This window comes from Cryptomeria japonica, chromosome 10 (genome assembly GCF_030272615.1).
Source record: "Cryptomeria japonica chromosome 10, Sugi_1.0, whole genome shotgun sequence".
Classification (NCBI taxonomy): Eukaryota; Viridiplantae; Streptophyta; class Pinopsida; order Cupressales; family Cupressaceae; genus Cryptomeria; species Cryptomeria japonica.
Window position 1 is genome coordinate 187,789,569 of NC_081414.1, and position 23,233 is coordinate 187,812,801.

General features: G+C 33.6%; 1 long non-coding RNA gene across 1 annotated transcript; it reads left to right on the forward strand.

Annotated features, from left to right (window-relative positions):
- Positions 1-21,993: 21,993 nt before the first annotated feature.
- On the forward strand, positions 21,994-22,733 carry LOC131859562 (uncharacterized). Its single transcript, XR_009359235.1, has 2 exons — positions 21,994-22,106; positions 22,307-22,733. It is a non-coding gene; the product is annotated as an uncharacterized LOC131859562 (long non-coding RNA).
- The last annotated feature ends 500 nt before the right edge of the window (positions 22,734-23,233 follow it).

The following is a 23,233-nucleotide window of genomic DNA, read 5'->3' on the forward strand; positions in this document are numbered from 1 at the left end:
AGCTTTTGAAGGGATTATTGTTGGGTTAAGATGATTATGTTCAATCAAGGGCTAGAGGAGTAGCCTAGGGTTTCAAGATTATCATTAGAATTAGGTTCCCTAGCTTACATGAAACTAACTTAGCCAATTCTCACAAGTGCAAGATGGTGGGAACAAGACAAGCACTCATCAAGGAAGATTCAAAGAATATCATTGTGGAGTCCAAGATCGCATCGTATTGGGGCGATGTAGACAATCCCAATTTAGGCTAGATTGATATGAAGAAGTTTCAAGGCTCACTCTACACCACCAAACCAACGGGATATGCCAAGGCAATGATGGACAACAACATTGTGAAGGCAACGGGCTTTCCTTAGACAGTGCAATGCAATGAACTCATAATCGAATGTGTCATACACTACTATCCAAATAGAAGAGTGATTGTGAAACCTGATGGAAGGGAGATCGCCTACCTTTCCGAAGAAGCAATCGGCGAAGCCTTTCATATACCTCAATTCAAGAACATGATATACAAGAACATTGACAATGCGAAGATAGTTTATGATGATGATCGAGACAAATATCAAGAGATAGTAAACAAGCATTGGCTATTGAAAAGAAAGCCATGATCAAAGCTTTTGGGAAAGTTTCATAGGATCGAAATTCCAAGGAGGAATTTGGTGATCTAATCACACTCATTAGCTGAGTCTTCGAGATCCCACGGGCTTTCCACTTAAAGGTCTGGATGTTCTACTTCATGGAGATCATGTCACTAGGAAAAGAAAGGATCAATTAGGCAAGAATCAACTTCAACAACATTTATTTACAACTCATGAGGCTTGACAGAATGAAGACATTCTACACGGGCTCATACATCATATATTCACTCGCTTGGGCTTATCAATATGTGAGACTAACATACCGAGCACCGATTGGTACCAAATCAAGACAACTGAGAGCATGTGATTTGTACAAAAACTTGCATTACCTCAATCAGACACATTACAGGAGGACAAATGATGCGTTCACTATGCACATCACAATAACGCTACAAGGTAGTATTCATCAGAGGCTATCCCAAACAACATAAGAGTTAGTAGAGAAATTTGGTGCATGGTTCATTTAGTTCAAGGAAGTTCTTGTCCACCTCTCATGCTACTGAGATATCCCACGGACAAATTGATATTGCTTGAATTAGTGAAACAATTGGTGGCATACAACAAGGTACAAAAGAACAAATTGAAAGCAAATACTCCTTTTCCTATTTCATTAGGGAATTCTTTGGAAGTTTGTCCATCCTTGCAAAAAACTAAGAAAATAGATGAAGAGTTGATGACTTTCTCCCTCCAACCATACATTCCAAGAGACAACTTTGATCCTCATGGTGTCATCCATAAGACAAGTGGAAAGAAGCATGGGCATCGACTACAATTAGAAGATAATTTCATGAATGCACCAGACAATTTGGAAATTAGAAGTAAGATGTGTTCAAGGCTACCTATTGAGGTTATCAAAGCAACTAAGGTTTTTGATGTTGTTGATCAAGCACATGATAGTGGAAGACGCCTCTTGCTAGTCTATGAGAAAGAAAAGGAAAAAGAAGTGAAGGTTAGCTGGGTTGATATTGAGATTACAAATTTGAAAGAACTCATGAGGCCAATTTTGATCTACACCAAGCGATGGGTAGAAGCAAAAACACATATATTGCAAGATAAAGGTATCCAAGTAACATTTCAAAGGATGGGAGAATTTGAATCTTCTGATGATGAAAAGGAAAGTGCAAGTCATAATGAGAATGCAACTCAATCATCTTATTCCAAAGGATCTCAGCAAAATGAAGTTAATGAGGAAGAACATCCTAAGAAGAAACTCAAGTCAAGTCAAGCACCTCATCCTTCCTCTAGAACTTCATCTATGCATCAAGAGGAAATGAATCAAGCAGTTGGAATAGGTATTGATCACGGAATGAGTGGTAATGGAAAGCAATGGGTGGTTCATGACAAGGTAGCTTCACCCAAGCCATTCAATGATAAAGTAGGTAGTGCTACATATGTGAACATTGAAGATGATGAAGAACACGAAGTTACATCTCCTCTATGAGAGCAGTAGTTGAATTAGATACAAGTTGAAGAAGAGAGATCGGCTATACCTGCTTGGCTAAGGGAAAGATTGGCAAGGAAGGTGATTGTAGAAGAGGAACATGATCCATTCGATCTAAGTAGCTACATGGATAGAGATCATGAACATGAGAAGAAAGTAGCCAACAGATGTCAAAGACAATAAGAGATGAAGAAGGATCCAAGATCATACAAGTTTCCATTACAAAAGTAGACAAGCCAGAAGATGAGAGTACAATGGAAGAGTTTGATTTGGAGATCATCAATTTGGGTCCTCCCACCACTAATCAAGCATTAGAAGATGTCAATGATACAGTGAAAACAGTTCATGATATGCTCAAACTAGAAGTTGAGAAGAATAGTAAGTTGGAGAAGGAGAACAACATATTGAAAGGTTACCTCCAACAACCCAGGGTCCCACTAAGGTAGTGTGACCTGTTAGATTCACTATCATCACTACCTCCTCTAGATACAGTTGATGATTTTGAAAATATGAAGACCTCAACACAATTGTTGGATGCTTGGACCACCAAGACATTTAGAAAGGCAAAGGCATTCATGAGGGACTTAGCAAGGATATTTGATAAGGCTATGATGATTCTTGAGAGGACTCAAACACTCAAGGTAGCATATGACTCCTTTGTCTATACAAGAGACTTCACCATCCATATATTGCAAGCAATGAAGACTACACTGAGACAAATATGTTGGTATTTGCATGAAGATTGTATTAATGAAATGTTATGTTGTCATTGATGTCAATTAACCAGTAATGATATTGTTATAATGTTGTTTTGTAACCGGTAGGAAGAGCTAGTGAAGGGAATTGCAATCGGTAGGTGAGTTTGTGGAGGAAACCGGTATTGCTAAGTAATAGTGAGATCAACGGTAAACCCTACCTGTTGATATGATAAACCCTAACCGATTAAGTTTGGTAAGTTTGTTATATTGGTTTATGATCATATGATGAGCAGTAATGATTATGACACGTAAGCATGTTGTATGAGAAGAGTTTCAAAGTGTTTTTGGCATGTTGAGATAACGGTTTTTATCTTGGGAATGAGCAAGTACATTGCATGTAATGAAAACTGCGTGATGAGTTACAGTGTTCGATGAAGCGGTGATCAAGGAGCGGTCGAGGCTATCTTGAATGATGTGCATAGATTTTTATGTAATCCAACGGTCATATGGGAATAGATTTGTTTGTAATCTCTATGAGAAAATTAGGTTTATGTTGTGTTACCGACCTATTTTTTGTTTATAAGGTCGATGAGTTGTTTTGTTTCAGAGTTGGCAATTTGTAGTTGAGAGTAAGAGTGTGGTTGCCAAACTGGATGATGTATCTGCAGTTTGTGTAAAAGTAGATAGGAGCATGAAAAGGATCTGAACAAGCAAGTGTAGTGCTATTCAAATAGATCAGCAAACCCCTGTTGTTTTCTAATAATTACAACAGTTAAATCTCCTAACTAGGTAAGCTCTAGCAAGCTTAGTGTTATTCAAATCCTCTAACCAGGTGGTCCATTAGCTTGGATTTCAAATCCTCTACCGAGGTTACTCCCCAAAGGATATTGCTTCTAATAGGGCATTATAGTCAATCCCTTAACTGGGTGGTCCCTAACAAGATCTGTTCTTAACAAGACTTATTGTAAAGCTTTAACAGGCTTGGCTCCTAACAGGGTGAACTTTAGAAGAGTTCGGAATACTTGTGGGTATTCATCACCACCGTGGTTTTTCCCATTTTGGTTTCCACGTCAAAAATATTGTGTCAAGTGGTGAATGTTTTTGTGGTTATGTTTAATATGGTTGAATTGCTTAACTACTAAATCCACTTTGATATGTTATGCTAACTGACAACAATCTGAAATGAAGTTTTACTTATGTCAGTAAAGTATTTGGATGTTTGTGAGTTTCAAGTTGTTTTACTGTTAGTCTGTTATAATAGGTAACCATTTTAACTTGACAGTGATATTGTATTTGTAGTTCAGTGGTTTAACTTGTCAGTTTAGAGTTTGCTTTGAGAGGTTGATTATGAGATTGGTGAAAGTTTATATATCAGTTTTTCTATCTACTGATTCACTCCCTCCTCTCAGTAGTTGACTGGATCCTTACTCTTTCATCATACCATCAATTGGTATCAGAGATTCTCAGGTCCTCTAAGGTCTAAGCCTAACAGCTTGAGGTAAAGATCTTGTAGAACATGACGAAGAAGGAAGGTCCAAAGTTTAATAGAGAGAACTACAAGATATGGAGTGATAGATTGAAAATTTATATTAAGAGTCCAGGAAGTCAATACTAGGAACATGTTGGTACTCAATATGTTGCACCTAAAAGGATTATGATTGATGATCAAAAGAAAGAGCAACAAAAAAACAATCAAGCATTAGAGGCTATTATTAGTTCTTTGTCTGATGTAGAGTATGTAGATGTTCATGGTCTGGAGACTTCCTATGAGGTATGGAAGAAAATTGAAGAGATTTATAGCGGTAATTAACATGTGAAGATTGCCAAAGAAGAGAGTCTGAGAGAAAAATTTGATGACATGCAGATGGCTGAAGGTGATAATATCCAACAGTATGGTCAGAGGATAAAAGAGATAGTTGGTGAGATCAAGAGTGTTGGTGGTAAAGTGGAAGATGCCACAGTGGTTAGCAAGATGTTGAGAACCCTTCTACCGGTCTACGCTATCCGAGTTGCAGCCATTCAGGAGCTAAAGTCAATTCACAAAACTAAGGTAACCCTTGACTCCATCATTGGTAAGCTTACTGCTTTTGAATTAAATGGTTATGATGGTAGTGTTCAGAAATCTGAATCTTCATTTAGAGCTTCAGTTTCTAACCCATCTATGAGGAAAAGTAGAGATGTTATTCTTAGTTATGAATCTAGATCTAGCAGAGAAGTTGATGATGAAGACAGTTTGGTTGAGCTTGAAGCATTGTTGGCCAAGCAGTTGCCCAGAGGTACTGGTAAGTATAGAGGTAAATTAACTTTGAAATTTTTTGCATGCAACAAGATTGGACACATTGCAACTAATTGTCCTAATGGTGACAAAGAGCACAAGTGAGAAAAGTTCAAGAAGTACAAAGGAAAAGGCAAGAGAGATTGTCTTATAGCAGTTGATGGTGGTATCACTGATGAGGAATATGAGGGTGATGTTAATGAAGGCATTGTTTATGTAGCCATTAAAGAGGAGACATCTGATCAAAAAGCTTTAGTTTCTCGCATGGATAATTCTGATGATTGGATCATTGATAGTGGTTGCTCACATCACATGATCGATGACCAGAGAAAAATTCTTTCTTTGAAGGAATTTGATGGCGGAGTTGTGAGATTTGGTAATGACTCACCCTGCATGGTAAAAGGTAAGGGAACTTTTCTATTAATGGAAAGAGCAGTGTAGATGATGTCTACCGGGTTGAAGGGCTAAAGCACAATCTTTTGAGTGTTTCTCAACTCAATGACAGAGGATACCCATTGGAGTTTAAGAATGATTTGTGCAAAATCTATGGGAGCAAAGGTGAACTGATTGCAACCAACAAGCAAACTAAAGGTAACCTGTTTCACCTAAATCCTAAAGTCAATAACTTTTTAATTGGTAAAGTAGTTGATAGTTGGCTTTGGCATAGGAGATTTTGTCATATAAATTTTGATAACATTGTTAAAGTGAGTAAGTCTAAGACAGTGAGAGGCTTGCCTCAATTGGAAAAACCGGTTAATGCTCTATGTAAGGAATGTCAATTGGGAAAGATGACATCCTCAACTTTTAAGAGCAAATCTTTTTCAGCGGAACATCTGTTATATTTGGTTCATACAGACCTCTGTGGACCAATAAGGACCAAAAGTATTCAAGGTGATAGATATTTTATGATCTTCACTGATGATTGCTCAAGAATGATGTGGGTCACATTCTTGAAGGATAAACCATAAGCATTTAGTAAGTTCAAGGCATTCAGGGCCTTAGCTGAAAAGGAGAGTGGTAAGAAGATAAAGTGTCTGAGGACTGATCAAGGTGGTGAATTTACTTCTGTGGAATTCACTAGATATTGTGAAGAAAATGGTATCAAACAACAGCTTTATGCACCGAGGACACCACAACAGAATGGTATTGTAGAGATGAACAATCAGTCAGTTGTTGAAGCTTCTTGAACGATGTTGATACAAGGAGGTGTAGCAAAAAATTTCTAGAGAGAATTTGTCAACACAACTATCTACACTATGAACCAGATATTGGTAAAGAGAGGTAAGGATAAGACTCCTTATGAATACTGGTATGGTAGATCACCTAATGTTAGTTACTTCAAGATATTTGGTAGTAAATTTTTTATTAAGAGAGGTGACTATGTTAGTAAGTTTGAGGCTAAAAGTGATGAAGGTATATTTCTTGGTTACTCCACCAAGAGTAAGGCCTACAAATGTTACAACAACCAGACATAGAGAATCATTGAGAGTGTTGATGTTCGAGTGGATGAGTATCCTAAAGTATCAGTGGAAACCAGTGTGGAGGAAAAAGGATGAAGATCCTTGCATTTTGTTTTTGGAACCAGAATCAGTGAAACCTAAAACTGGTAATGAGAATGTTGTTGTACCAATTCAACCGGAATAGGTAGATTCAAAAGAAGATGATGATAATGAAGAAGAAGAACTCGAAGATAATGATCATGTTATTCTAAGGTATGTGAGACTCAATCACAATCCTGACCAGATTATTGGAGATAAGAATGCTTGAGTGTTAACCAGAAGAAGAATTAGAGAGAATTCTTCCATGATCTCCACTATTGAGCCTAGAACTGCTAAGGAAGCATTTGGAGATGATCATTGGATCAAAGCTATGGAGGAGGAGCTTGATCAAATTGAGAAGAATAACACATGGACCCTAGTACCCAGACTGGTGACTAAAAATGTGATAGGTACTAAGTGGGTATTCAGGAACAAACTAAATGAAGATGGTATAGTAGTCTGAAACAAAGCTAGATTGGTTTGCAAAGGTTATGCACAAGAAGAAGGAGAAGATTATGGTGAGAATTTTGCACTAGTTTCCAGACTAGAAGGTGTCACAACTTTACTTGCATTTGGAGCACATAAGAGATTCAAAGTATATCAGATGGATGTGAAGTCGATATTTTTGAATGGAATAATGGAAGAAGAAGTATACATTGAGCAGATAGATGGTTATACTTTGAATGATGAAAAATACATGGTATGAAAGTTGCACAAGGCACTATGTGGGTTAAAGAAAGCACCGAGAGCATGGTATGAAAGACTTCATTCACACTTGATGAAGATAGGTTTTTAGAGAACCAGTGAAGATAACAACATATATCTCAAATATGAAGGAGATAAGATACTGGTTAGTGAAATGTTTGTAGATGATATCATATTTGGAGGCAATGATGACATGAGCAATGACTTTGCAAATGAAATGAAAAGTGAGTTTGAAATGTCTCTAGTGGGAGAGATAAAAAATTTCATAGGCTTGCAAATACAACAAATGAAGAGTGGTATTTTCATCACACAATCTAAATATGTGAAAGAGGTATTAAAGACATTCGGTATGAGTGATTGTAAACCAGTTGAGACACCAATGGTTACAGGTTGTAAATTGTCAAAGGAAGATGAAGCCACATCTATTAATGAAAATGAGTACAAGTGAATGATTGGGAAATTGCACTATGTTGTTCATAGTAGACCAAATATAGCTCATGCAGTTGGTCTAGTTGCTATATTTCAGAAGAATCCAAAGGAAACACATTTGATAGCAACCAAAAGGATATTCAGATATTTGAAAGGCACTATTGACTATGGATTATGGTATCCATATGCAGGCAACTTTGATTTGAAGGTGCATACAGATGCAAACTGGGCAGGTAATGTTGATGATAGGAAAAGCACAATCGATGGAGCATTCTTTCTTGGAGGAAGACTTGTTTCATGGAGTAGCAAGAAGCAAAGTTGTATATCACAGTCTAATGCTGAAGCTCAGCATGTTGCAGCTTATATGAATTGTAGCCAGGCTATCTGGATGAGGCACATTTTGGAAGGTTTCAAGATGAAGTTTACAAAACCTGTAAAGATCTTATGTGACAATACCAGTGCTATAAATATTTCCAAGAACCCTATTTTGCATGCACGAACCAAGCATATTGAATTGAAGTATCATTTCTTGAGGGGAAAAGTGCAGAGTAAAGATCTAATATTGGAGCATGTTTCTACCAAGGAGCAGCTTGCATATATCTTTACTAAACCTCAACCCAAGACTACTTTTCAGTATCTTAGAAGTCAACTAGGGGTTGTACCCCTTCATGAGGTCAATTGAGCATGATGTAGAGTACATCAGTCCCAGAGATATTTGTAGAATTTTACTGCAGGATTGGTGTAGAGTGAACTTATTCCACAGGGGGAGCATCAAGTTGCAGGTTGATGATGCTTAGCAGTCAAATTTGACATTGCATGTTTTACTTTGACTTTGGAATTGTTGTCAAAGGGGGAGAAGAACTATGTGATTATGGGGAAAAGAATTGTATGATTGACAGAGAGAAGATCTATAGCTAGCTACCAGCTGAAGACAAGGAGAGTACATGGTAAAATGTAAACCAGGATTCCTATTCACAATCATAGCAATCAAGGGTATTGATATTTGTATTTCCATCAATGCCAAAGGGGGAGATTGTTGGCATTTGCATGAAGATTGCATTAATGAAATGTTATGTTGTCATTGATGTCAATTAATTGGTAATGCTATTGTTATAATGTTGTTTTGTAATCGATAGGAAGAGCTAGTGAAGGGAACTGCAACTAGTAGGTGAGTTTGTGGAGGAAACCGGTATTGCTAAGTAATGGTGAGATCAACTGGTAAACCCTACCTGTTGATATGATAAACCCTAACTGATTAAGTTTGGTAAGTTTGTTATATTGGTTTATGATCTCATGATAAGCGGTAATGATTATGACACGTATGCATGTTTTATGAGAAGATTTTCAAAGTGTTTTTGGTAAGTTGAGATAACGGTTTTTATCTTGGGAATGAGCAAGTACATTGCATGTAATGCAAACCACGTGATGAGTTACAAAGTTCGATGAAGCGGTGATCAAGGAGCAGTCAAAGCTATCTTGAATGATGTACAGAGATTGTTATGCAATACAATGGTCATACTTGAACCGATTTGTTTGTAATCTCTATGAGAAAATTAGGTTTATGTTGTGTTACCAACCTATTGTTTTTTTTATAAGGTCGGTGAGTTGTTTTATTTCAAAGTTGGCAATTTGTAGTTGAGAATAAGAGTGTGGTTGGCAAACTAGATGATGTATCTACAATTTATGTAAAAGTAGATAGGAGCATGAAAAGGATTTGAACAAGCAAGTGTAGTGCTATTCAAACAGATCAGCAAACCCTTGTTGTTTTCTAACAATTACAATAGTTAAATCCACTAATCGGGTAAGCTCTAACAAGCTTATTGTTATTCAAATCCTCTAACTAGGTGGTCCATTAGCTTGGATTTCAAATCCTCTACCGAGGTTACTCCTCATAGGGTATTGCTTCTAATAGGGCATCATAGTCAATCCCTTAACCGAGTGGTCCCTAATAGGATTTATTCTTAACGGGACTTATTGTAAAGCTTTAACAGGCTTGGCTCCTAACAGGGCGAACTTCAGAAGAGTTCAAAATACTTGTGGGTTTTCATCCCCACCGTGGTTTTTCCCATTTGGGTTTCCAAGTCAAAAATATTGTGTCAAGTGGTGAATGTTTTTGTGGTTATGTTTACTATGATTGAATTGCTTAACTACTAAATCCACTTTGATATGTTATGTTAACTGACAATAATCTGAAATGAGGTTCTACTTATGTCAGTAAAGTATTTGGATGTTTGTGAGTTTCAAAAATTTTGTCTGTTATAATAGTTAACCGGTTTAACTTGATAGTGATATTGCATTTGTAGTTCAGTGGTTTAACTTGTCAGTTTAGAGTTTGCTTTGAGAGGTTGATTCTGAGATTGGTGAAATTTTTTTATCAATTTTTCTATCTACTAATTCAGCCCCCCCCCGCCTCTCAGTTGTTGACCAGATCCTTATTCTTTCATCATACCATCAAAATATTGATAAGTGAAGAGATACTGAAGGATGGACAATCACTTGATTTCCAGCTATGGTACAACTTGCTTCTTATGAGGAGACTCATATTTGAAGACATCAATGGTGGTTGCACTCAAGTTGATCAAGAAATCAATGCAATACATGATAAGATCCTAGAGGTGGCTAAGATTATTCTTGAGAAAATAAAGAATGAAGGAGTTGACATTGTAGAAGAAGATTTGATAGATAAAGTGAAAATTATCTTCTTTCAACCAAATGGAATTCCTTCCAAGAAGCAGCTAGATGGTATCCATTCATTCACCATACTTGCCAGCAAGACTAGAGACTTTGGACCAAATTAAGAGAAAACCTTTGCCACTAGCTTGGATGAAATCAGCTACTTGGAAGACCAAGTGAAGAATCTACCGGCAGTCCCAATAACCGAGATAGAATCTATGACATCCAAATTCATTGAATTTGCAAAAAGAGAAAAGGATAAGGGCAACAAGATTCTAGAAGAAAGTTTGTTATGATCCTATGTGGCATCATTTTTTATATTGGAGTTTTTTTCCTCTTATTTTGTGCTAAATGGATGTCATATTCCCATTGGTTTTCATTTAATGCTTTAAAATAAGTTAGGTATTTTGTAATAACAAAACCTAATTAGGGTTTAGGTGGCAAAATCTGGGCCCTTAATTTCAGTTCAATCTTGACCCTCCATTGTAATTGGGAGCTCTATATAAGCTCAGCTCATTTCATTTCTATCTCATTAGATGAGAAATTAAAGAGATCAAACACTACGAGATCATTTAGAGGAATTTGAAGAATTGTTGCTTGATGTTTTGGAAATTAATAAAATCATCGAAGTGTTGGTAACTTATTGAGTTTGGGAACATTTTCTTGTTTCTTCATACCTTTTGTGAGAGCTTATAATAAATAAATAAAATGGAATAGTATTTTCTTTTAAGTTTTAGATGATTGGAAGATACATTTGCATGATTGAAAGCGAAGCTCCATTATCCATACTACTAGCAGTTTGTTGATTGCAAACTTTCCTTGCATGGTCAACTAGAATCATTCAGCTTAAGCTTAACTTCAATTACTATTCAGCATTGATATAGTTTTATTTTGAACGTGTATATGTTTGAGTTAGTAATTTGAAAATCATTGAGCTACCCTTAGAATATTACACTAACGTTATGGAGATGTTCATAAGATGTCAAATAAAAGCTTAGTTGAGCTCACTTAACATTGTCCATTTTCTTGCATTCCTAGTTTAGAATAGCATTCCTACACCCTATTCTCTTTTTCACTTTTTTTTAATCAATAATCAATAGAAGTAGAAAAACAAAAATTGCAATAAGAGCGTCATAACAATTGAAATTGAATCAAGCTAGTATGTAAGTCCCCTCAAGGGTACAAAATATCACATCATACCATTGAATCTATCCAACGCATTAAGACCTAACATCGAGAAACCTGAAGCCATCTCAAGTGATCCTTTGCAAATCTTCAATATTTGAGAGTCTTTATTCAAGAGAGGATAGAGTGCCACATTGGTATTTTATTTTGTGTTTCATAGTGTGTGAAACCACCATCAATAGAACCAAATAACTTTAATGAAGCAAGTGAAGACAAGTTTTGGTAAAATATATGGAAGAGGAGTTACAGAAAATTAAAAAGAACAACACTTGGGAACTTGTTCCATGACCTAAATACAAAAATGTAATTGAGACAAATGGGTCTTTCAAAATAATTTGAATAAAGATGGAGAAGTTAGAAGAAATAAAGCAAGACTTGTGTGCAAAGGATATGCACATGTTGAAGGAATTGACTTTGAATAAAATTCACACATGTTGCATGATTGGAAGCCATTAGGATGTTCTTAGCATTTGCAATTTTCAAGAACTTTAAATTCTACCAAATGGATGTGAAATCAACCTTTTTAAATGGAGACTTGGAAGAAGAAGTATATATTGAACAACTCTAAGGATTTATTTTGTTAGAAAAGAAGGGTTATGTTTGTAAATTAAAGAAAGCCCTTTATGGACTGAAACAAGCACCAAGGGCATGGTACTCAAGATTGGACAAATACCTTCAAAAGAAAGGGTTTGAAAGAGGAGTTGTAGATAGCAACTTATACATCAAAGAGGAAGGTAATAATTTATTGATTGTGGTTGTGTATGTAGATGCCATTATCTTTGGTGGTGTAGCATCATAAAATTGCACCCCTTCCAATTTTTTATCACATTTGGGTCTTCACCTTAGTGTTTGTGCCCCTTGGCCTAATCAGAGACCTAATTATGCTCATACAAGTCAAAATTACAACCTAGCTCAAAGTTGCATTGTATTGCCACCTTAGTCCTGCCCCAAAATATGTCAGGACGTAGGTGTGGCGTCCTGGTCCTCACTAGGACTAGGGCATGGTGCCTTGGTCCTTTCTAGGACTAGGGTGTGGTTCCTTGGCCCTCCCTAATGGGGACTTATTTTGGACCCTCTGGTGTATCTCAAATTTGAGTGGGAAAAACCCCTCCATGTCAGCTCATGTCAAAAAATTAAATTTTACCTTTGGGTAGGTATATAAGAGGAATTACCCTCTTATTTGGCAATCTATCAAGCATACACAATAATTAGATGACATTCATAAGCAAGCATTGAGCATTGAAGAGATCAATCATTCAATCATTCAAGAGCAATTGAGCATTTTCAATCTTTCTTCAAGCTTTGGAGCAACAATAGAGTCGAGATTTCAAGCATTGAAGAGGAGATCATCATTCTAATTCATGAAGTCCTAATTCCATGTGGAGGCAAGCAAAACTTCACAAGGAGGTATAAGCATTTCATTTTAAGTCAATTCAACATCCCCTCAAAGAGGAGGATTTCTACTTTCAGTCATTTCAATTACATTATTTCAACCACTTAGTTAATTCCAAAACTGAGGTTTGACCTAAAGGCAAGCCCCTGTTCCCAACACATTTCCCTTTCCTTCTGTGTGCAGAAAAATAGGTGCACAATTGTAACTCTTGAGGTAATCTTAAGATATAGAGACGAAAAAACCCTTTTTGGCGATAAAAAATGTCAGAGGACCAAGAGGGGGGGCACCCTGGTCCCTGCACACTATCCCTGCTATTTTTGGTAGTTTTCATAGAGCAGCTCCGAATAATCTCATACTTCTCAAATCCAGGTACACAACGAAATCCTGACTTTACAACTCACTGTTTTCTCAAATTTGTCTTCATTTCTTGCACTTAGTCTTAATTCAACTAGTCAACTTACAAATGAAGGTCTGAAAACACATTCCATTTCAATCAATCTACTTAGTATTTAGTCCTAATTTGATTAGTGATTGAATCTAGTTGATTTCCCCCCTCTTTTGAATGTAAGGCATCTCCCATCTCGAGCGAAAATAGGTGATTTGGTGATTTCTCCTTCTATCTTGCAAATTGCCAAGTCACCTAATTTTCCCCTTTACATTTTGGTGAACTCGACGTGTCTTATCCTTACTTCTGGTTTTCATTTTCATCTTGAAGGTGAAGAGGAGGCTAATGAGTAACATGATGATGAATATGATGACGATGGATTACCACAATCTTTCAAGACTTCTCAATCAACCATGGTGCATGCTCATGTTTCTACCATTGAATCAGAACCTTTTGGATCTACTATCTCTTGTGTTACTCCTAGTACATTTGTTCATGTTCCTTCCACTAGTACTAGTGAGTCTACCTTAGACACCCCTCATGATAATATTGAGAATGTTTTCTCTACCTTTCCAAATTTATTTGAAGTGTCAGCCACCATGCTAGATGACTTTGATAAATTCATGACAGAGACTAGTTCTAGACCTAATGAGTCATCTCTTGAGAATCCTTCAATCATTATCACTACAACTTCACCTATAGCAATTAATACTTCCCAAGAGAAAACAAATACCTCTCAAGCTTTAGTCACAGGTGTCAATGATGATTCTTCCTCACCACCGTGGTTTTTCTCCAATGCGCCTTAAAGGAAGAAACAATCATTTAATCTAGATTATTTTGATTTTAGTTAGCTCATTTCCACCAAACCTAAGACTACCAAGAAAGCCAAGACTTTGTCAAGGATAAAGGTAGATAAAGCTAAGAACAAATATCTAGAGATTGTCATTCCTCCTGTTGACAAGGACATTGATCAAATTTAGGCCTCAGATTTTACTATTAGCACGGTTGATTTGGACAAACAAAGTTATGACTCTGTCAAAGGAGAAATTCAAATAGCTTTAGGTGCCCTCATTGATAGATATGATGAGGAAAAAATCAAGAAAGATAAACTTAAAGCACAAGTTGAATAACTCACTACTATTCTAATCAAGGTGACCAAGTCCTTTGAAGCAATTGAAGCAGTGAATTCGTCATTAGATGAACAGGTCATGAAGAGAGTTGAGAAAGCAACTTCACGGAGCAGAGCAGTGGGTGAACAGATGGATAGAATGCTCAGTCAAGGAACACAACTCCCGAGTTTAGCTATTACCATAGTCAAGAAACTTGACACTATGAAAACTGAGGTGGATAACACTATAGAAATCTTCTCCCAAGATTTGGAGTCATAAGAGAAGGACTTTGATACATGTTTTAAACTTGAAGATTTCGACTCAGATTTTCTTATGGAAATGGTGTCATACCTTCTCGAGATATGTATATAGAAAATGGGAAGCATTAGAGCATCAAATGAATACTTTGGAATGACTTATCAAATATCTAAGAAAGGCTCATAAGGAATGTATGGATAGAAATAAAGAGATTATTGACAAAGTATCAGAAATTCATTGCACTTTTTTAGATGAAAATTGCTAAAATTGAGAGAGAGGACTTCTCTTTGTTTTGTATTGATAAGTTGGTTGATATTCAGCTCATTCTCAATTTTCTAGATTCTCTCTTGAAGAAACATAAGAAATGTTGTGTTGATTTGGGAGATTGTATTACATGGGTTGAGGACATCACTAGTCATATTCAGGGACTTGATAAAGCCCAGATGAAAATTGCTCTACAAAAGTTTGAAGAATTGCAAGAATTAGATCAACATGAAGACAATCATACTTAGACTATTATATGTTTTCTTAGTGTCATTTTGTAATTCCAATCAACACCTCAAGTGTCATTTTATGTATCCAGTAGTACATATGTAGACTGCACGTGTCCTAAGTTAAATAGGTCTCCACTTTTGACTTAGTCACAATTAGTTGTAACTTTCCCTATTTTTGTGCATCATCCCTCTTCTATATATATGAGGGGTATTTTGTAATAAACATCTTTTGGCTAATACGTCAAAACTCTACAAAATTGAAAAGCTATCTAAGACTTTGAGCTTGTAGTGTATTAAAAAAGTTTAATCAAAGAAGAAGATAAGTTGCATCCAAACTTTGTCTTGGGACTACTTTATTGTGTGAGGGAATGTTCTTAAGCCATTCTTTTCTATTTTCTTTGAGATTATATTTTGCTTTGTGAAAAGTATTTGACTTGAATCTTGAGACAAAGTAAAATATTGTAGACTTTGTGTGATGATATCTTACTAAAAAGATTGTATTAAGTGGATAATAAGGTGAAGACTTTGTGCTTTGTTGAGTTATCTTGTTAGAGGAGAAATTTTTGTGATATATTTGGAAGAATTTGTTCTTACAATATATCAATATTTGGGTTACAGTTGTTGATAAGACTTGAGTGTTTGAAAGAGACTTTGAGCTCTTTTGTATACAAAAGGCTCATCCCTTAAGTCATTTTTTGGAAAATGAAACAACAAAAGACCTTGCGCTTTCATGGACACTTTGCTCCCAATTAGCATAGATTTTTAAGATTACTGCAAGTTAGGATTGTTTTGTTTCTTTGTTCTAAATAGAGAATTGAAGAATTACTTGTTCTGAAAAAAGAGAACTAAGTTATTGTTTCATCCTGAAAATAGTGTAAAGTTAGCAAGTAAATTAAGAATAAATAGAGATTGCAGTAAAAAGGGGGAGCCTTCCCTTATAAATAGGAGAGATTATACCTTGCCTTCTAAGAGTTATTGTCTAACTCATTATGGTGAGAATCCACATTTTGTAAGCTCCCTCAAGTTTAAAAAAATTTCACCCAACATATTTGATATAACATTATGATTCCAAATTGATCTCTCAATAGCCTAACATTTCCATAACATGGTATAATTTACAATAAATAAACATTGAACAACTATGTCATAATTTAGCATGAATTAAAATGAAATGATACATATATATTTCATGTAATTTCCATCATGCTTCTTTTTTATTAATTATTACTAAATATAGTATTTTAATAGAGAAATAGCCACATGTTCTTATGAGAAAATAATATATCTAACTATGAAAACCATATTAATGACAAGTAAGATTCCAAGAAAACAATCTATAGCATGTTATTTTTAACAATTTAACAATTCTAAAAGTGATTATACATTCAAATATTAAGTTTAAAAGTATAAAAATATGCACGCAAGAAACAAAATATATTGTATATATTTTTAATACAAAAGCGTATTTAATAATTGTGTATAATACAACTTTAGCATATATGTAAACTCAAAGCATTTTTTCTAAAATGTGGCATATGTAATCTCAATATCTATATAAAATGTACATTCTAAACAACTATGCATCTCAAGAAAATCCTAAAATTGGTGGATCATCAAAATATAGCCTCTTCATGCCACTTGATGGGTGCAAAGTTGACTACACAATAACAAGTCAAGCCACAAATTTGATTAATTAGCTCAATAGTAAATAAATTAAACTACTAAATAAAAACTTATCTACTATAATTTAGAACTTTCAAATTAACATCTAAATCACTATATTGAACTAAAATTTCTCTAAACTATCAATAAAACTAACATTCAATTCTTGATTACCTCAATCCTTTATATGTTTCTATGAGATCTTTTGCAAATGAAGGTCTCTTAGGGAAATCACGAGTCCTAAAGAAGCATAATCTTAGAGGAGAAAAATGGATGAATTTTGGAATAGATTATAATAGGTAATACAATATTGAGATAAATTAATATATTATCAATTGACAAAGGAAGTTTGTACAAAGAGTTTAATTATGTAAATCAAAATCTAGATCACAAAATATAAACTTATCTACTACAAGAAACCATATGCCTTCGATGAGGTTTCTTCCATTGTTTGAGAAGGATTCATCATGGATGAACCAACTTCGATTTCCTGTATAAAAATGGCAAGACAGTAAGACTACTTGCATGTAAATAATTAAAATAAATTTGGAATTAACATCTCAATCATACAAATAATCAAAATAAATTTGGAATCAACATCTAAATTAGTACAATCAAATAGAAGCTCTTTAAACTATCAATTCAATTAAAATCTAGTTCAATTATCCTAACTCTTTTGTGGTTACTCAGAGAGTTGTTCTCTTAATGATAGTCCCTTAAAATGATTGGGTGTTCTACTATAACATATTGGCAAATGTGCCCCCTCATTCACATTTACAGTAGGCTATAAAAGTAAAATGAGATCAAGATATAAATTAATATATAATTCCTCACAAAACATGAAATTCGTACAAATAAAAGGTTATACATCTAAAAAAATTATATCGTCAAGTCTAGGCCAAAAGCAATGGTTGAAAGAGTACCATGATGAACTTCTCTAAACTCCTCCTCTGTCACCAACTTTTATCCCACTTTATATACATTGATAATATTTATTATAGTAATATCAAATAAAATGGACTACGAAATAACTTTAAATTTTACCTATAAGAAATATTGACCTTTCTCCCTTAATGACCTTGCTTGTGTCCTTGCCTTTGCTGCCTCTACCTATGTTTTAGACAATGTTGGCTCATCTTGTGAAGGTGACATATGAGGTATATAATATTCAATTGTATTTAGTGATGGCTCAGTAGTCTCTCTAAGAGGACCTAAACACAATTGCACACAGTGCAATGATGAGGCACATAAACATGCGAAGATGAGGTAGGTCTACCAACATCAATTGATCCATCAAGAGTAATAATATCATGAAATTGTCCAAATTGAGAAGTGTGTGTAATCAAATGACCATTAAAAGAGTTTATAGCATGGAGGCTTTGATTTATTGCATCTAAAAGAATGACATGTGGCATTGGAGGTGAAGGAATGGGATGAGGGATAATAAATGGACCTTTAATTTGTTGCATTTCCCCAGGTCTATCTTAAGGTATTCCTCTACCTACTTGGAAATATCTAAATTTTAAATAGTTCGAAATGACAACCTTAAACAATTTTTTTCATATAGTTTACAAATGAAATCAAGATTGCTAGTAGGTAGTTTACCAAAAACCACCCACCAATGCTCCAAAAAAATTCTTGTCATGCCCTCATATGTGCAAAATTTGATTGAAAATTTGGGCTTACCTACATCGACATGTAATCCAATTTTAGGATTGAAAATTTGTTCTACTAGCATGGCTTTAGTCAAATCTAATTATTTTGCTTTATCACATGACAAGCTAGTAGAGTTTTCTTACATCTTATATTCTCACCATTCTTGGAATGATGTGTTGGCTTGTGAGTATTCTTATATGAAAAATAATATTTTTATCAATTTGTTCTTCAAGTGAAGGATTGTTTGGTGAGAGAAGGTTTGGGTTTTGACCTTCCTCTACTATTTAAACCTATTTGTTAAAAATTAACAATTTTTAACTATTCTTGAAATTTATAAATATAAACCTAAATTACACTAAAAACTTTGAATAAAATTCAATAAAGCTAAAAGAAAAAAAATGGAATAAAACTAACTTACTTGTAGACTATGGCTGATTTAAGCTAAAAAGTTGAATCTCCAAAATGGATATATGTTCTCCATACTTCATTTCTTTATTTTGCATCACTCACAAAATGGATATTCATTTTTTAATAATAGACATTCATTTCTTATAAATGAATATTCATTTTTAAATAAGGGATATTAATTTTGTCAAGTGTTGATGACTTGCATAGCATATATCTATTTTTAAAGAAATGGATATCCATTTCTTAGAGATGGATTTCTATTTTTATTAAAGAAAAAATCAATTTTCACCTAACCCAATCAAAATATCAAATATCTATTTTTTGATTTTAGCTTAGTAAAATGCAGTTTTTACCCCCTATTGTCACTATTTGACCCATCATGATCCTGCACTCACCCACTTACATAAACAAAAAATATAATAACATTGATACATGTATTATCTTCTACAAAGAAATAATATAATGTGGAAGAACCACAAATACCCTTTACATAATTAATATTAGGACAACATATCTAAAAATGTTTCTTCAACCAATTATATAGAAAGATAAATAGATCAAATATATAATGATTAAAAAATCCTTTTACACAACCTACCAACATGATATTGTCAAAATAAGTATATGTAATAACAAATTAAAAACTCGATTAAAAATGAAAAAAAAAGCTCAAAATTCTTGAGGGCCAAGACATAGAAAATTGATAGAAAGGATAACAAAAAAAGGATGGACAATTTATTCACACCTAAATAAGGTATGAAAATTCCATTTGATTATGTAAGTGATTTTTGTAGAAATTTTCATGTAAACAAGTCTCAATAGACCAAAATTCACTTATTGGGCATAAAAACATTGATTCTACTAAACCATAATTAATATGTGTTTGTTACAAACTATATGGAGCAAAGAGAATCCTAATTATAGTTATATAAAGGCCTACTTGAATTTTAACATTTATATGGCTAGTTGTTTACTCCTACAACTATGTCTAATTCCCAAGTCACCTAGATCTCTCATAATGTAGCAATCAACATGGACTTGCTAGAGAGTTTCCTCAAAGCCAAGTTTTGAACTCAAATTTCTTAATGAGCCACTCTTGTATGTACAAGCTAACATTCGGGTTATAAATATTGATTAATAGAATTTAATTTAAGAATTGATAGCAATCTAATCCATAGATGTTCAAGTTAAGGTATCATCATCTATAACTTCCTAACCTAAATTGAGATAAAACTCAAAAAATTGATATTAATGATAATAATTTTTGAGATAAATGCCTAAGATGAAATTTGTAATATTAAAGCCTACCCCACCCAAATTCAATGTCATAGAAGCACCACAACATATCAACAATGTTTATGTCCATGCAATCTAGAACTCACAACCTCAAACCTATTTCTTTGGAACCCTAAACCTTGAAATAAAAAAATAAAAAAATAAATAAAAGAGAAATAAAGAAAGCTATCTCCAAAAATAAAAAACAAGTTTCTCATTTCCAAAAAATTACAACTAAAAGTAACTGACTAGATATGACCCTAAAACCATTCAACCTCACACCAATTAGAGCAAAAGAGTATGTATTAGTAGGAGATTAGAAAAAAAATAAAAATGTAAAGGTTTTGAGATAAAATAAATATTAGAGATAAGTGTAAGACAAACATTCAATTCAATAAACCTTTTGATGTAGATAAAAACAAAGAAATTAAATGAGAAAAAATAGATGTGAATTAGTATAAAAATTAAATTTTATAAAATTAAATAATCATTATGATTCAAAACATTAAAAGAAATGTGGGTGAGAAAAAATGAATTCAAATTGGGAATATAATTTTAGTTTCATGAATTTGTCCCAAGAAACATATCAAGAGTTTTGGACTATAGTGTGAATTATTCAAAAACACCACCTCAATTGAAAGGTGCAATAGTTAGTCAAAAAAAATGTCAATTTCTGAGGTTGGAATAAGAGGTAAAAATTTACGTCTAATCAATATAAGATCTAAAATGTATTAACCAATTAGATTGTTAATAATTACTATTAAAATAATTGCAATTAAAAAATTTTGCATCTTCACTTTAGGAAAAATAATATTTACTAATATATAAAAATTCTAATTTCTAATTTATTGAAAAAAATAATTATTGATACTTGATTAAATAATACTAATTACAACAATATTGTCTAATAACAAGTACTAATAACTTGATATTCAAATTGTAAAACAATTCTTCAAATACAAATAAAATATGTTTTGAAATAAACAATATGAATAATAATAAAAATTTTAAGAAAAAATAAATTTGAAATGAAATTTCACACTGTTTTTAATAGATGTATTTAAAATATTTATACTAGTAAATAATTACAATATCTTTTGCACAAATGGTGTCAATGTGACTTCTCTTGTTGGTGTTGCAATGTACACTCAATGTTTGATTTCTTTAGTTAAGCACTCCTCTCTTTCTGCATTGTGTCAAAAGGTTTGTCCTCTTCCCTCTCTCGACTCACTAGATTTGGATGATGATTTTTCATGAAACCAAATCCAAAGGAGGAAGAAAGGTCTTCCAAAACATGTATCTATGTCCCACACTTGAATTAGGGGTGTACGACCTACTAGGTTTGGCAATGGTATCATACAGTTCTTTTTTATGACTTCTAATATAGTTGTTTGCTAACAACTTTATAAAAAGACCGGGACCATTTCAAAAACCCCTTTTTTACCATTTTAAAGTTGTAAGGGTCTAAAACCCTTTTCCCAATTTTATATATGAAAAACAATATCTTTTATATCCATACATTCTTAAATAGTTCCTATAATAATATTATTATCAATACAACTGAACAAATTGTATTTCAAGTAAATTTAATTATTATATATAGATTTAGATATATAAATATGCCACCTACATAACAATATATTTTATAGGCATAATTTTACACAAATTTAAAAAATCTTTATGTTTTAGACCTAAGATCTATGAGGTGAAAACCAGTTATAGAAACCCAATATAGTGGACATGTAAGTTGCCACGTTCACAATATAAAAACCATTTTATGTAGAAATAAATTGATACTAATAATAACCCTAAAATGAAGAATACGTTTTGAGGGAAGAAGAGCAGAGCAGCAAGCATGGAATTATACAGCATTACGGGGCAAGCGTAAGGAAAATTTTGTTTCTGTTTTTAATTTCAGAGAATATTTTGCATATTTCCGTTTCTTGAGATTTAAAGCTTTCATGCAAATGAATTTCTTCGGTCTCTGTGAGCATCGCAATGTTTCCAATATCTGATGAATTTCTTTATCCTTTATGAATTCATGGATGTCGATACCCTGTTTAAAAGCTTCCATTTGGTTGCAGTTTTGTTTTGGTTCGTTTTATTTTTTAACAAATAGGTCGGGCAAGGAGTGAATCTCCACAGAAGTGCTGCTCCTCTCTGTGGATCATAGCATACCAGTGGCGATGCCCTTCTCATTTTAGGGTTTTGAAATTAACTTTTTTTCTTTTCTTTTTAATATAGAGAAGCTTCTTTATCCTTTATAGAAATTTTGAATAGATTTTGTAGTCACAACTGTCCTGGTATGTAAAATGTGGAAGGATTCGAAGGATTACAGGATATGCACAAAATGGATCTGGATATACATATATAATTTTAAATTATAAATTATTTGTTAATTTTAGTATTCTTAGACCAGATTTTTTTTTCAGAAAGAATGGAATATGGAGGATCTAGGGTGTATATACAGATGTATATGTATGGTATATCCAAAATTTATCCAGAGGAATATATATTTTTTTGTTTGTTCCATATTTATTTATTTGCGTTTTTAAATGAACATGTATAAGCGTAGGTTTACTAAGATCTGCAGAGGGTTGAGTTATTGTACCTAATAGTGGAATTTACTATTTTATACGTCTCAAACAACTTCAAAATTTTGAAGAATGTTTTATTCTTAATTCTGTATAACTATACATACACATTTATTTTCCACAATTTAGTTTTGATTAAAGATATGATGAGAAAAATTATAAGATCAATGATTTAGAACCAGTTTTTTAAAAAAGAGATAAAGACATGACACATAAAAACCGTAATCAAGTAAGAGGTTTAAGAGACAACACGGATTAAAAAAATGATATAACACTGTAATAATAATAGAAAAATAAAAATGATTGCACTACCTGTGTTCAACATTATATTGTTGGATGGCTCTCCTGCTTCTCCCCAACAACTCTCCCGCCTTTCTGCATTTGAACATTGTTGTCAGTGCCTCTGGTTCGACAGTG